The following is a 12,500-nucleotide window of genomic DNA, read 5'->3' as shown; positions in this document are numbered from 1 at the left end:
GGGGCGCCCCCAACCGTCGATGGGCGGGCTCTGAGGGGGCGGCGTCGGATTGCGAGTGTGTGGAGCCGGCGTGTGTGTCACCGTGCCCCTCTCTCTCTGTCTCTCTCTCCCTCCCTTCCCCCCCCCGCCCCCCCGTCCCTCCCTCCCTCCCTCGCTTCCCTTGCGCGCTGGCCCCACTGAAATTCCGTTCGGCCGGGTAGGGCTGCGCGGCACCCCGGGCGGAGGGGGCTGCTGACGCTGCTTCGACGGCAGGCTGACGCAGGCTGCCTGTCAGCTTGGTCTGGGATCGCTCTGGGTACCAGAGGGAAAGAAATAAAGTTCGCCAAGAAAATTCCTTTTCCGGATCAGTTTCTTGCGCCGAGGGAACAGAAGAGTCGTTCTCTTCGAGAAGGGAGGAAAGGGGAAGCGCGGGAAATGAAACCCGAACCCCAAACCAGACCAAGGGGAACCAAGCCACAAAAAACAAAGGGATAACCCCGTAACTCCTAAAACAAACCCAGAAAACTCGAACCAAAAGTCCCGCAACGCACATTCCCCCACCCCCCACAAAAACCCACACCGAGCCCCCCCCCTCGCGCCCGCCCCCCCCACCCCCACCAGGCAAAAAAAGGTAAAGCCGGCCATTGAGAAACGCTCTACTACCCGGGTATGGGGAAATACCTCTTGCCATGGCCCCGGAATAGACTTTTCCTCCGGGCGCCGGGGTAGACCCGTTGTCCGGCCCCCCGGGCTACACCTGGTATCCCGGAGCCGGGGTAGACCTTGTACCCGGCGGCCGGGGTAGACCTGGTATCCCGGAGACGGGGTAGACCTTGTACCCGGCGGCCGGGGTAGACCTGGTATCCCGGAGACGGGGTAGACCTTGTACCCGGCGGCCGGGGTAGACCTGGTATCCAGGAGACGGGGTAGACCTTGTACCCGGCGGCCGGGGTAGACCTGGTATCCAGGAGACGGGGTATACCTTGTACCCGGCGGCCGGGGTAGACCTGGTATCCCGGAGACGGGGTAGACCTTGTACCCGGCGGCCGGGGTAGACCTGGTATCCCGGAGCCGGGGTAGACCTTGTACCCGGCGGCCGGGGTAGACCTGGTATCCCGGAGACGGGGTAGACCTTGTACCCGGCGGCCGGGGTAGACCTGGTATCCAGGAGCCGGGGTAGACCTTGTACCCGGCGGCCGGGGTAGACCTGGTATCCCGGAGACGGGGTAGACCTTGTACCCGGCGGCCGGGGTAGACCTGGTATCCCGGAGCCGGGGTAGACCTGGTACCCGGCGGCCGGGGTAGACCTGGTATCCCGGAGACGGGGTAGACCTTGTACCCGGCGGCCGGGGTAGACCTGGTATCCAGGAGCCGGGGTAGACCTTGTACCCGGCGGCCGGGGTAGACCTGGTATCCAGGAGCCGGGGTAGACCTTGTACCCGGCGGCCGGGGTAGACCTGGTATCCCGGAGACGGGGTAGACCTTGTACCCGGCGGCCGGGGTAGACCTGGTATCCCGGAGCCGGGGTAGACCTTGTACCCGGCGGCCGGGGTAGACCTGGTATCCAGGAGCCGGGGTAGACCTTGTACCCGGCGGCCGGGGTAGACCTGGTATCCCGGAGACGGGGTAGACCTTGTACCCGGCGGCCGGGGTAGACCTGGTATCCCGGAGACGGGGTAGACCTTGTACCCGGCGGCCGGGGTAGACCTGGTATCCAGGAGCCGGGGTAGACCTTGTACCCGGCGGCCGGGGTAGACCTGGTATCCAGGAGACGTGGTATACCTTGTACCCGGCGGCCGGGGTAGACCTGGTATCCCGGAGACGGGGTAGACCTTGTACCCGGCGGCCGGGGTAGACCTGGTATCCAGGAGCCGGGGTAGACCTTGTACCCGGCGGCCGGGGTAGACCTGGTATCCAGGAGCCGGGGTAGACCTTGTACCCGGCGGCCGGGGTAGACCTGGTATCCAGGAGACGGGGTAGACCTTGTACCCGGCGGCCGGGGTAGACCTGGTATCCAGGAGCCGGGGTAGACCTTGTACCCGGCGGCCGGGGTAGACCTGGTATCCCGGAGACGGGGTAGACCTTGTACCCGGCGGCCGGGGTAGACCTGGTATCCCGGAGCCGGGGTAGACCTGGTACCCGGCGGCCGGGGTAGACCTGGTATCCCGGAGACGGGGTAGACCTTGTACCCGGCGGCCGGGGTAGACCTGGTATCCAGGAGCCGGGGTAGACCTTGTACCCGGCGGCCGGGGTAGACCTGGTATCCCGGAGACGGGGTAGACCTTGTACCCGGCGGCCGGGGTAGACCTGGTATCCAGGAGCCGGGGTAGACCTTGTACCCGGCGGCCGGGGTAGACCTGGTATCCCGGAGACGGGGTAGACCTTGTACCCGGCGGCCGGGGTAGACCTGGTATCCCGGAGACGGGGTAGACCTTGTACCCGGCGCCGGGGTAGACCTGGTGTTCCGGGAGCCGGGGTAGACCTGGTGCACGGAAGCCTCGGGGTAGACCTGGTCTTCCGGGCGCCGGGGTAGACCTGGAATTCCGGGCGCCGGGGTAGGCCTGTTCCCCTGGAGCCGGGGTAGACCTGGTGTTCCGGGAGCCGGGGTAGACCTGGTGTTCCGAGCGCCGGGGTAGACTTGGTGCACGGAAGCCTCGGGGTAGACCTGGTCTTCCGGGCGCCGGGGTAGACCTGGAATTCCGGGCGCCGGGGTAGGCCTGTTCCCCTGGAGCCGGGGTAGACCTGGTGTTCCGGGCGCCGGGGTAGACCTGGTGCACGGAAGCCTCGGGGTAGACCTGGTCTTCCGGGCGCCGGGGTAGACCTGGTGCACGGAAGCCTCGGGGTAGACCTGGTCTTCCGGGCGCCGGGGTAGACCTGGTCTTCCGGGAGCCGGGGTAGACCTGGAATTCCGGGCGCCGGGGTAGGCCTGTTCTCCTGGAGCCGGGGTAGACCTGGTCTTCCGGGAGCCGGGGTAGACCTGGAATTCCGGGCGCCGGGGTAGGCCTGTTCCCCTGGAGCCGGGGTAGACCTGGTGTTCCGGGAGCCGGGGTAGACCTGGTGTTCCGAGCGCCGGGGTAGACTTGGTGCACGGAAGCCTCGGGGTAGACCTGGTCTTCCGGGCGCCGGGGTAGACCTGGAATTCCGGGCGCCGGGGTAGGCCTGTTCCCCTGGAGCCGGGGTAGACCTGGTGTTCCGGGAGCCGGGGTAGACCTGGTGTTCCGAGCGCCGGGGTAGACTTGGTGCACGGAAGCCTCGGGGTAGACCTGGTCTTCCGGGCGCCGGGGTAGACCTGGAATTCCGGGCGCCGGGGTAGGCCTGTTCCCCTGGAGCCGGGGTAGACCTGGTGTTCCGGGCGCCAGGGTAGACCTGGTGCACGGAAGCCTCGGGGTAGACCTGGTGTTCCGGGCGCCGGGGTAGACCTGGTGCACGGAAGCCTCGGGGTAGACCTGGTCTTCCGGGCGCCGGGGTAGACCTGGTCTTCCGGGAGCCGGGGTAGACCTGGAATTCCGGGCGCCGGGGTAGGCCTGTTCTCCTGGAGCCGGGGTAGACCTGGTCTTCCGGGAGCCGGGGTAGACCTGGAATTCCGGGCGCCGGGGTAGGCCTGTTCCCCTGGAGCCGGGGTAGACCTGGTGTTCCGGGAGCCGGGGTAGACCTGGTGCACGGAAGCCTCGGGGTAGACCTGGTCTTCCGGGAGCCGGGGTAGACCTGTCGTCCTACTCCGGGCCCGGCCTCCGGCCGCCCGGCTGCTGCGGCAGACCTGTCGCCCTGGTGTCCCGGGCGGACCTGCTGTCCCGCGCACGACCCACCCTCCGGCCGCCCGGCGCCGGTCTAGAGAGGGAAGGAGCCGGCCGTTGGGAGCCGGCAGCGCTCCCGCCTCCTCCGTGCCCAAAGCGACAGCGGCCCGGCTCCTGCCTCCGTCTCCGGATCCCTCACTGCCTTCAGCCGCTCGACCCCCCTCCCCCCCACCCCGCTGCCGTCCTGCCCCGGGCTCGGACGGGGCCAGGCCGGGCTGGAGCGTCAAGGAAAGAAGGCCGTCAAAGCAGAAGGCTGGGCGAGAGCCGAAGAGAAGGCTTCTCGGCAAAGGGGCCGCCTCTGCCGCGGGCCCCGGCCCTGCTGGCCGAAGGACCCGCCTTCCTCGGTGTCGGCCCGCTCCTGGCCCTCCCGCCGCTGCGGGTGTGCGAACCGGCCGAGGAGAGAGCGGGCGGGGGACGGCGACGGGGGTGGGGAAAGTAGTCTGCGAGCGGCGCCGGGGAGTCTGATGGGGCAGGGCGGGGCGCCCCCAACCGTCGATGGGCGGAGGCGGGGAAAGTCTTCAGGCGGGGCGCCCCCAACCGTCGATGGGCGGGCTCTGAGGGGGCGGCGTCGGATTGCGAGTGTGTGGAGCCGGCGTGTGTGTCACCGTGCCCCTCTCTCTCTGTCTCTCTCTCCCTCCCTTCCCCCCCCCGCCCCCCCGTCCCTCCCTCCCTCCCTCGCTTCCCTTGCGCGCTGGCCCCACTGAAATTCCGTTCGGCCGGGTAGGGCTGCGCGGCACCCCGGGCGGAGGGGGCTGCTGACGCTGCTTCGACGGCAGGCTGACGCAGGCTGCCTGTCAGCTTGGTCTGGGATCGCTCTGGGTACCAGAGGGAAAGAAATAAAGTTCGCCAAGAAAATTCCTTTTCCGGATCAGTTTCTTGCGCCGAGGGAACAGAAGAGTCGTTCTCTTCGAGAAGGGAGGAAAGGGGAAGCGCGGGAAATGAAACCCGAACCCCAAACCAGACCAAGGGGAACCAAGCCACAAAAAACAAAGGGATAACCCCGTAACTCCTAAAACAAACCCAGAAAACTCGAACCAAAAGTCCCGCAACGCACATTCCCCCACCCCCCACAAAAACCCACACCGAGCCCCCCCCCTCGCGCCCGCCCCCCCCACCCCCACCAGGCAAAAAAAGGTAAAGCCGGCCATTGAGAAACGCTCTACTACCCGGGTATGGGGAAATACCTCTTGCCATGGCCCCGGAATAGACTTTTCCTCCGGGCGCCGGGGTAGACCCGTTGTCCGGCCCCCCGGGCTACACCTGGTATCCCGGAGCCGGGGTAGACCTTGTACCCGGCGGCCGGGGTAGACCTGGTATCCCGGAGACGGGGTAGACCTTGTACCCGGCGGCCGGGGTAGACCTGGTATCCCGGAGACGGGGTAGACCTTGTACCCGGCGGCCGGGGTAGACCTGGTATCCAGGAGACGGGGTAGACCTTGTACCCGGCGGCCGGGGTAGACCTGGTATCCAGGAGACGGGGTATACCTTGTACCCGGCGGCCGGGGTAGACCTGGTATCCCGGAGACGGGGTAGACCTTGTACCCGGCGGCCGGGGTAGACCTGGTATCCCGGAGCCGGGGTAGACCTTGTACCCGGCGGCCGGGGTAGACCTGGTATCCCGGAGACGGGGTAGACCTTGTACCCGGCGGCCGGGGTAGACCTGGTATCCAGGAGCCGGGGTAGACCTTGTACCCGGCGGCCGGGGTAGACCTGGTATCCCGGAGCCGGGGTAGACCTTGTACCCGGCGGCCGGGGTAGACCTGGTATCCCGGAGCCGGGGTAGACCTGGTACCCGGCGGCCGGGGTAGACCTGGTATCCCGGAGACGGGGTAGACCTTGTACCCGGCGGCCGGGGTAGACCTGGTATCCAGGAGCCGGGGTAGACCTTGTACCCGGCGGCCGGGGTAGACCTGGTATCCAGGAGCCGGGGTAGACCTTGTACCCGGCGGCCGGGGTAGACCTGGTATCCCGGAGACGGGGTAGACCTTGTACCCGGCGGCCGGGGTAGACCTGGTATCCCGGAGCCGGGGTAGACCTTGTACCCGGCGGCCGGGGTAGACCTGGTATCCAGGAGCCGGGGTAGACCTTGTACCCGGCGGCCGGGGTAGACCTGGTATCCCGGAGACGGGGTAGACCTTGTACCCGGCGGCCGGGGTAGACCTGGTATCCCGGAGACGGGGTAGACCTTGTACCCGGCGGCCGGGGTAGACCTGGTATCCAGGAGCCGGGGTAGACCTTGTACCCGGCGGCCGGGGTAGACCTGGTATCCAGGAGACGTGGTATACCTTGTACCCGGCGGCCGGGGTAGACCTGGTATCCCGGAGACGGGGTAGACCTTGTACCCGGCGGCCGGGGTAGACCTGGTATCCAGGAGCCGGGGTAGACCTTGTACCCGGCGGCCGGGGTAGACCTGGTATCCAGGAGCCGGGGTAGACCTTGTACCCGGCGGCCGGGGTAGACCTGGTATCCAGGAGACGGGGTAGACCTTGTACCCGGCGGCCGGGGTAGACCTGGTATCCAGGAGCCGGGGTAGACCTTGTACCCGGCGGCCGGGGTAGACCTGGTATCCCGGAGACGGGGTAGACCTTGTACCCGGCGGCCGGGGTAGACCTGGTATCCCGGAGCCGGGGTAGACCTGGTACCCGGCGGCCGGGGTAGACCTGGTATCCCGGAGACGGGGTAGACCTTGTACCCGGCGGCCGGGGTAGACCTGGTATCCAGGAGCCGGGGTAGACCTTGTACCCGGCGGCCGGGGTAGACCTGGTATCCCGGAGACGGGGTAGACCTTGTACCCGGCGGCCGGGGTAGACCTGGTATCCAGGAGCCGGGGTAGACCTTGTACCCGGCGGCCGGGGTAGACCTGGTATCCCGGAGACGGGGTAGACCTTGTACCCGGCGGCCGGGGTAGACCTGGTATCCCGGAGACGGGGTAGACCTTGTACCCGGCGGCCGGGGTAGACCTGGTATCCAGGAGCCGGGGTAGACCTTGTACCCGGCGGCCGGGGTAGACCTGGTATCCAGGAGACGTGGTATACCTTGTACCCGGCGGCCGGGGTAGACCTTGTACCCGGCGGCCGGGGTAGACCTGGTATCCCGGAGACGGGGTAGACCTTGTACCCGGCGGCCGGGGTAGACCTGGTATCCCGGAGACGGGGTAGACCTTGTACCCGGCGGCCGGGGTAGACCTGGTATCCCGGAGACGGGGTAGACCTTGTACCCGGCGGCCGGGGTAGACCTGGTATCCCGGAGCCGGGGTAGACCTTGTACCCGGCGGCCGGGGTAGACCTGGTATCCCGGAGCCGGGGTAGACCTTGTACCCGGCGGCCGGGGTAGACCTGGTATCCCGGAGACGGGGTAGACCTTGTACCCGGCGGCCGGGGTAGACCTGGTATCCAGGAGCCGGGGTAGACCTTGTACCCGGCGGCCGGGGTAGACCTGGTATCCAGGAGCCGGGGTAGACCTTGTACCCGGCGGCCGGGGTAGACCTGGTATCCAGGAGCCGGGGTAGACCTTGTACCCGGCGGCCGGGGTAGACCTGGTATCCCGGAGACGGGGTAGACCTTGTACCCGGCGGCCGGGGTAGACCTGGTATCCAGGAGCCGGGGTAGACCTTGTACCCGGCGGCCGGGGTAGACCTGGTATCCCGGAGCCGGGGTAGACCTTGTACCCGGCGGCCGGGGTAGACCTGGTATCCCGGAGCCGGGGTAGACCTGGTACCCGGCGGCCGGGGTAGACCTGGTATCCCGGAGACGGGGTAGACCTTGTACCCGGCGGCCGGGGTAGACCTGGTATCCAGGAGCCGGGGTAGACCTTGTACCCGGCGGCCGGGGTAGACCTGGTATCCAGGAGACGTGGTATACCTTGTACCCGGCGGCCGGGGTAGACCTGGTATCCCGGAGACGGGGTAGACCTTGTACCCGGCGGCCGGGGTAGACCTGGTATCCAGGAGCCGGGGTAGACCTTGTACCCGGCGGCCGGGGTAGACCTGGTATCCAGGAGCCGGGGTAGACCTTGTACCCGGCGGCCGGGGTAGACCTGGTATCCAGGAGCCGGGGTAGACCTTGTACCCGGCGGCCGGGGTAGACCTGGTATCCAGGAGCCGGGGTAGACCTTGTACCCGGCGGCCGGGGTAGACCTGGTATCCCGGAGACGGGGTAGACCTTGTACCCGGCGGCCGGGGTAGACCTGGTATCCCGGAGACGGGGTAGACCTTGTACCCGGCGGCCGGGGTAGACCTGGTATCCAGGAGCCGGGGTAGACCTTGTACCCGGCGGCCGGGGTAGACCTGGTATCCAGGAGCCGGGGTAGACCTTGTACCCGGCGGCCGGGGTAGACCTGGTATCCCGGAGCCGGGGTAGACCTTGTACCCGGCGGCCGGGGTAGACCTGGTATCCCGGAGCCGGGGTAGAGCTTGTACCCGGCGGCCGGGGTAGACCTGGTATCCCGGAGAGGGGTAGACCTTGTACCCGGCGGCCGGGGTAGACCTGGTATCCAGGAGACGGGGTAGACCTTGTACCCGGCGGCCGGGGTAGACCTGGTATCCAGGAGACGGGGTATACCTTGTACCCGGCGGCCGGGGTAGACCTGGTATCCCGGAGACGGGGTAGACCTTGTACCCGGCGGCCGGGGTAGACCTGGTATCCCGGAGCCGGGGTAGACCTTGTACCCGGCGGCCGGGGTAGACCTGGTATCCAGGAGACGGGGTAGACCTTGTACCCGGCGGCCGGGGTAGACCTGGTATCCCGGAGCCGGGGTAGACCTTGTACCCGGCGGCCGGGGTAGACCTGGTATCCAGGAGCCGGGGTAGACCTTGTACCCGGCGGCCGGGGTAGACCTGGTATCCCGCAGCCGGGGTAGACCTTGTACCCGGCGGCCGGGGTAGACCTGGTATCCCGGAGCCGGGGTAGACCTGGTACCCGGCGGCCGGGGTAGACCTGGTATCCCGGAGACGGGGTAGACCTTGTACCCGGCGGCCGGGGTAGACCTGGTATCCAGGAGCCGGGGTAGACCTTGTACCCGGCGGCCGGGGTAGACCTGGTATCCAGGAGCCGGGGTAGACCTTGTACCCGGCGGCCGGGGTAGACCTGGTATCCAGGAGCCGGGGTAGACCTTGTACCCGGCGGCCGGGGTAGACCTGGTATCCCGGAGCCGGGGTAGACCTTGTACCCGGCGGCCGGGGTAGACCTGGTATCCCGGAGACGGGGTAGACCTTGTACCCGGCGGCCGGGGTAGACCTGGTATCCAGGAGCCGGGGTAGACCTTGTACCCGGCGGCCGGGGTAGACCTGGTATCCAGGAGACGTGGTATACCTTGTACCCGGCGGCCGGGGTAGACCTTGTACCCGGCGGCCGGGGTAGACCTGGTATCCCGGAGACGGGGTAGACCTTGTACCCGGCGGCCGGGGTAGACCTGGTATCCCGGAGACGGGGTAGACCTTGTACCCGGCGGCCGGGGTAGACCTGGTATCCCGGAGCCGGGGTAGACCTTGTACCCGGCGGCCGGGGTAGACCTGGTATCCCGGAGCCGGGGTAGACCTTGTACCCGGCGGCCGGGGTAGACCTGGTATCCCGGAGCCGGGGTAGACCTTGTACCCGGCGGCCGGGGTAGACCTGGTATCCCGGAGACGGGGTAGACCTTGTACCCGGCGGCCGGGGTAGACCTGGTATCCAGGAGCCGGGGTAGACCTTGTACCCGGCGGCCGGGGTAGACCTGGTATCCAGGAGCCGGGGTAGACCTTGTACCCGGCGGCCGGGGTAGACCTGGTATCCAGGAGACGGGGTAGACCTTGTACCCGGCGGCCGGGGTAGACCTGGTATCCCGGAGACGGGGTAGACCTTGTACCCGGCGGCCGGGGTAGACCTGGTATCCCGGAGCCGGGGTAGACCTGGTCTCCGTCCGCCCGGGTAGACCTGGTGTCGCGGCCGCCTGCGGAAGTTCACCAAGGGGTCGCTGTTCCAGGCTGCCTCCGGCTATGTCGACGTAGCGGTCGGCCTGCGCTGGCGCACCCTCCCGGTCGACTTCCACTCGTCTCCTTGGAGGCGTCGGCGGCCTTGGACTTATCTTTCCGTATATTGGGAGCGAGGTGACGGGCCGCGTCCCCGCAGGTTTCCAGGGTGCCTGCGTCGCAAGGCGGAGGATAGGGCGGCCGCGCCGCGCGGTCGTCGGGGCAGAGCGAGTGCCGCCTAGGCCGGGTGAGCCGCGTGGCTTGGTCCCGGTTCCCGTCCTGCCCAGGGCGCTCTTTCGGGGGGAGAGCTGCCCGAGAAGCCAGAGAGAAGAGAATGGGCAGTGTGAAGGGCCACCAGAGAGAGAGCCGAGAGCCGAGAGAGACGGCCCGAAAGACCGTGTCGAGAAGCCGCTCGCTGGCCGCAGCGAGGCGGTGAGAAGCCCCGCGTGTGTGTTGCTCCGCTCCGGTCGGCTGCCGTGCCGGCCCGGTTGAAGGGGGGGCGGCCCCCCTGGGACGATCGGTGGCAGGTGAGGCGGCGGCGCCTCGTCCCTTTTCCGCCTGGCCTTAAGCCGGGGCCCGCTCCGGCAGGCATTTTTCCGGCAGCCGGTCCGGTGGCAGTGGCCGGCAGCCGGGGGTCGACGCGGCCGGGCTTTTTTTTTCCCCGGCCCTCGCCCGAGAGCCTCCTCCCCGAGCAAGGCCCGGCCAGCCCGCCGCGGTGGCGGCGCCCGGTTCCCCCGCTCCCGACCTGTTTGCCAGCGTGTCCGTGTCGGAAGGGCAGCGGTGGGGCACGCGGCCTGGCCTCGGCATTCGCCGCGTGGCCGGAGGGGCTCGGTGACGGCGGTCGCCCGATGAGCCGTGGAGCCGGGGTGGCGGCACCCCGTCCCACCGGCGCGTGCTGTTGAAGTCACCCCCTTCCTCGGCCTTAAGCCGGGGACCCGCCTTGCGGGCGGGCTGTTTTTTTCGCGGGCAGAGAGGGGCCGGCCGCGGTGGCCGGCCCGCCCTAGCACGGACCGAAGCCCCCGGCAGAGAGCAACCCCCGGAAGGTCGCGGGCGAGGCGGCGGCGCCTCGCCCTTCCTCGGTCGTGGCGACCGAGCCCGCTTCTGCCCCGGGCGGTCCGTTGCTATTTTTTCAAGGGCGTGTGCGGGTGCTGTGGGGGGCCCCGCCCGCCCGGCCTCCGATGGCCTTTTCCTCTCGCGGCCCTAAGCCGCGGCACCGAGAAGCGTGCGGGCCCACGAAAGCCGAGGTTGTGTGGAGCCGGGGGGCCGAGCGAGCCCCGAGCCGAGCGATGCCGGTGGGTTTCGAAGGGGGGGGGGCAGCGAGAAGGCGGCGCGCGCCTCGCCCCCCCCCGGGCCCCCGGCGCCCGTGGTTAGCACGGGTCCTTGTGGGCCGCGCACGCCATGTGCCTTTTTTTTTTTTTTTTTTTTTCCGTTGATCGGTGCCGTACCCCGGCTTTTCCGAAGGGGAGAGAAAGAGAGGCCGAGAGAGAGAGAGAGAGAGAGAGCGCGCCAGCCGCGGGGCGGGCGAAAGCCGGTGGCACCTTTCTCGAACGCTCGGACGGGTTCCCTGGGCAGAAAAGGGTGAAGGCCATCCCCACCCCGGCCCGGCGGTCCCGTCCTTCCGTCGTCCGGCCAGGAGAGCCGTTGTCCGCGGGCGGGTGGCGGCACCCCCCCGGTCTACCCTGTGCCGGGACCGATCCGCGAGCGGATCGGTCCGGGGACGCGTGTCCCCGCTCGCACGCGCGCGGAGCCCCCAAGCCCGTCCGCTCTCGGCCCAGCCGCACCCGTGGCGGCGCCGGCCGGTGGGGCGTGCGCCTTGGTGGGCTGCCGTGGGGCCGTGGTGTGCGTTGCACGCTTTCGGCCGGGCGGTTCCGCGGCTGCTGGGGCTTTGCCTCTGCGCTCCGCTGCCTCCTCTGCCCTCGTGCAGCCGCGTCCGCCCCGATCGATGAGGCTTTTCGGGTCGCGTCGGAGAGGGCCCCCGGCCGGCCGGGCTTTCTTCCGGGGCTTCTCTGTCATGGGGAAGCCCACGGCGGGGGTCCGGTGTTCGGGCCGGGCGGTCTCTTCTCCGATTCGCTCCCCGTCGCAGGCGAGGTGTCGCCCCTCCCGCTGCCGAGGAAGGGCGTCTTGACCGTCCCAGCTGTGTGATGGCCGCGTGGCCCCGCGAGCCTACAGGTGTCCTTCGAAAGCACGCGAGGTTTGCCGGTGCCGGCCTTTGGTCCCGGTTTAGCGCCCCGTGGGTGCCGGCCGCGAGCAGCGCCGGGCGGCGGTGCGGCTGGAGCCGAGCCGCGAGGAGGCGAAAAGTCGCCGTGTCGAAGCGCAAAGGAAAGGCGAAAGCCCCATATGAGAGAGAGAGAGAGGGGTGTGCGCGGCCGGGGGAAAAGAGCCCGAGCCGCCCGTGCGCGCGCGGGCGCGCACCGCACGGCGCTCCTTTGCCGTTCCGCCGCCTGCTGCAGAGCGAGCCGCCCCGGCTCGAAGGGGCCCCGGTGTCCGGGCCGCGCCCGCCTCGTCGGGTCGCTGTCTCCTCTAGCACGTCCGGTTGCTTTCCGTGTGGCCCGGTGGGGGGACGCGCCGCGGCGGGTTTCGCTCTCCCGAGCGGCCCCGCTCGGCCCAACCTCGCCGGCGGCCGGTCGCTCGCCCGCGACCGGTCGGCGGGCGGGGGGCGTCGGCCTCGGGGGCGGGTCAGCCCCGGCCGAGCCTCCGTCCCCGCGAGCCACGCGCGTTCGACTATTTGAGCGCGAGGCCGAGTCTCGAGAAAACGGGTCGCGGGCCCCCCTCCCCGCCCGAGA

Source organism: Lonchura striata, chromosome 33 (genome assembly GCF_050655825.1).
Source record: "Lonchura striata isolate lonStrDom1 chromosome 33, ASM5065582v1, whole genome shotgun sequence".
Lineage (NCBI taxonomy): Eukaryota > Metazoa > Chordata > Aves > Passeriformes > Estrildidae > Lonchura > Lonchura striata.
The sequence above is the reverse complement of the archived record's forward strand: the minus strand, read 5'-3'. Positions refer to the sequence as shown.